A 3,231-nucleotide genomic window follows, 5' to 3' on the forward strand; every position below is an offset into this window, starting at 1 on the left:
GTCTTATCCTCTTAGATGACATATTATACTATGATGTACAGGCACTATGCGAGATCCCGAGTCTAATGCATTTGATTGGTTGTTCTTAGTTCATTGAGCCCCTCTGGGAGTGTTTAGGCACTGTGACTTTGCCTTGTGAGATAACGTGTCGACCATTAAATTGCTATGCAATTGAATTCCTCTCGACCTCCCTACCTTTATCATTACCTAAATGTGGTTTTACTAGACCACAAAGAAGTTGCCGTTGATAGGGTAATGTTCTGTAGCATCTGTATTACATAAGTTCACAAGCAAGGTGGGTTGAAGTTGTCAGTCAGCAAAGTGGCAAAAGTTGCAAAGTTGTTTGAAAAACCCCACATTGTGACCCAATCCCATGCAAGTTTCCATTCATTTTATTTTCCTCTATTGTTTGGGGAGAATGGTGTGCTCAAACAACGCACAAAGTGTCATAATAATGATAAGATGGAAAACAAGAATATTTTTGATGCACAGAAGGGCAGCTGATTGCATTTGTAATTGCATTTCTCTCCAAAAAAAACCCATCATCCTTGCCTTTTGACATGGACAGGACAGCATGCGATTACTAAATGTCGCTTAGTAGGTTGAGAGGAAAAAGAAAAGAAAAACAGAGTTGTAAAATTTCAATAAAATACTTTTGTGATGCAGTGTCAGTGTGCTCGTTGTCTCCGCAAACAGTGTGAACATAAATATAATCTACAAAATGATTACATACTGACAAAAATCACGTATCTTAAAGGTGATGATTTAGGATTAAAAAAAAATGAGTAGAGCCCCAGTTCCAGTCAAGTGTTGTAAGGAATTAAGTTGGACATTCATTTCAAATGTACTCCTAGTTCTTTAGATAAGAATAGGAATCTTTTTGGGATAAGCAAATACTGACTGGCAGATTGGTGATTGATTAAAGAGCAGGTGGATCACCTGTTAAACCAGTCATCTAGTGCCTGTATGTTCTGCGCTCACCCCAAAGCTTCACATCAGTTTCAGAACTGGGAATTCTATTAAATGGAGTGGAACCCCAACATTTAAAAATGTAAGCGAAACCTGATCTATTACTTTCAGCCTTAATCTAAGTATACTACAATAGCTTAAAAAAAGAATATGGTTGATTAGCCCTGTTTAACCAACAGCTAAACAGAAACATAGCCAAGTCATTCTTTGTATGCAGTGCCTTATGTTGAAAAAAGTTGTCTGGCTAGATTTCAACATTGCATTAGGAGTTGCATCAGCTATGTCAAATGAACTGTGAGATATTTCCACCCTGTTAGGGATATGCACATATGTAAATTTGAGCTGCTTTTTATTATACCTGTTTATGTATTATATAAAGGGCAGAAAACATACTAAAGAAAAATTCTGAACAAAAGAGAATGTAATAGATCTCTAGCAAGATATTTATATTTTGAATTTCTTTTAGATATTATTAGGGTTACAATTTAAAATAAGGTTCCATTTGTTAACATTAGTTAATGCATTAGGTATCATGAACTAACAATGAACAACATATTTTTTACAGCATTTATTAATCTTTGTTAATGTTAGTTAATAAAATTACAATTGTTTGTTAGTTCATGTTAACTAATGAAACCTTGTTGTAAAGTTATTAGATTTAGATACACTTTTTTTTTTTTTTAGATGACAGCATTTCAAAAAGTAGCATGACAAATAGCACCTAGGAACATAAGGAAAACATCTCTGATAGGAACCTGATTAAAATGCCTATATTCCAAGATTTGCATTACGCTGTGTCAATATACAGTGCATCCAGAAAGTATTCATAGCGCTTCACTTTTTCCACATTTTGTTATGTTACAGCCTTATTCCAAAATGGATTAAATTCATTATTTTCCTCAAAATTCTACAAACAATACCCCATAATGACAATGTGAAAGAAGTTTGTTTGAAATCTTTGCAAATTTATAAAAAATAAAAAAATAAAATCACATGTACACAAGTATTCACAGCCTTTGCTCAATACTTTGTTGAAGCACCTTTGGCACCAAGGTTGGATGGGGAGCGTCGGTGCACAGCCATTTTCAGATCTCTCCACAGATGTTCAATCGGGTTCAAGTCTGGGCTCTGGCTGGGCCACTCAAGGACATTCACAAAGTTGTCCCAGAGCCACTCCTTTGTTTTCTTGGCTGTGTGCTTAGGGTCATTGTCCTGTTGGAAGATGAACCTTTGCCCCAGTCTGAGGTCCAGAGCGCTCTGGAGCAGGTTTTCATCAAGGATGTCTCTGTACATTGCTGCATTCATCTTTCCCTCGATCCTGACTAGTCTCCCAGTTCCTGACGCTGAAAAACATCCCTACAGCATGATGCTGCCACCACCATGCTTCACTGTAGGGATGGTATTGGCCAGGTGATGAGCGGTGCCTGGTTCCTCCAGACATGATGCTTGCCATTCAGGCCAAAGAGTTCAATCTTTGTTTCTCATGGTCTGAGAGTCCTTCAGGTGCCTTTTGGCAAACTCCAGGCAGGCTGTCTTGTGCCTTTTATTGAGGAGTGGCTTCCGTCTGGCCACTCTACCATACAGGCCTGATTGGTGGAGTGCTGCAGAGATGGTTGTTCTTCTGGAAGGTTCTCCTCTCTCCACAGAGAAATACTGGAGCTCTGTCAGAGTGACCATCGGGTTCTTGGTCACCTCCCTGACTAAGGCCCTTCTCCCCCGATCGCTCAGTTTGGCCAATCGGCCAGCTCTAGGAAGAGTCCTGGTGGTTCCAAACTTCTTCCATTTACGGATGATGGAGGCCACTCTGCTCATTGGGACCTTCAATACTGCAGAAATTGTTCTGTACCCTTCCCTAGATCTGTGCCTCGATACAATCCTGTCTCGGAGGTCTACAGACAATTCCTTGGACTTCATGGCTCTTCATTTGTGCTCTGACATGCACTGTTAACTGTGGGACCTTATATAGACAGGTGTGTGCCTTTCCAAATCATGTCCAATCAACTGAATTTACCACAGGTGGACTCCAATCAAGTTGTAGAAACGTCTCAAGGATGATCAGTGGAAACAGGATGCACCCGAGCTCAATTCTGAGTGTCATGGCAAAGGCTGTGAATACTTATGTACATGTGATTTTTTGTTTTTTTTGTTTTTAATAAATTTGCAAAGATTTCAAACAAACTTCTTTCACGTTGTCATTATAGGGTATTGTTTGTAGAATTTTGAGGAAAATAATGAATTTAATCCATTTTGGAATAAGGCTGT

The sequence above is a fragment of the Myxocyprinus asiaticus genome, chromosome 15 (genome assembly GCF_019703515.2).
Source record: "Myxocyprinus asiaticus isolate MX2 ecotype Aquarium Trade chromosome 15, UBuf_Myxa_2, whole genome shotgun sequence".
In the NCBI taxonomy this organism is placed as follows: Eukaryota; Metazoa; Chordata; class Actinopteri; order Cypriniformes; family Catostomidae; genus Myxocyprinus; species Myxocyprinus asiaticus.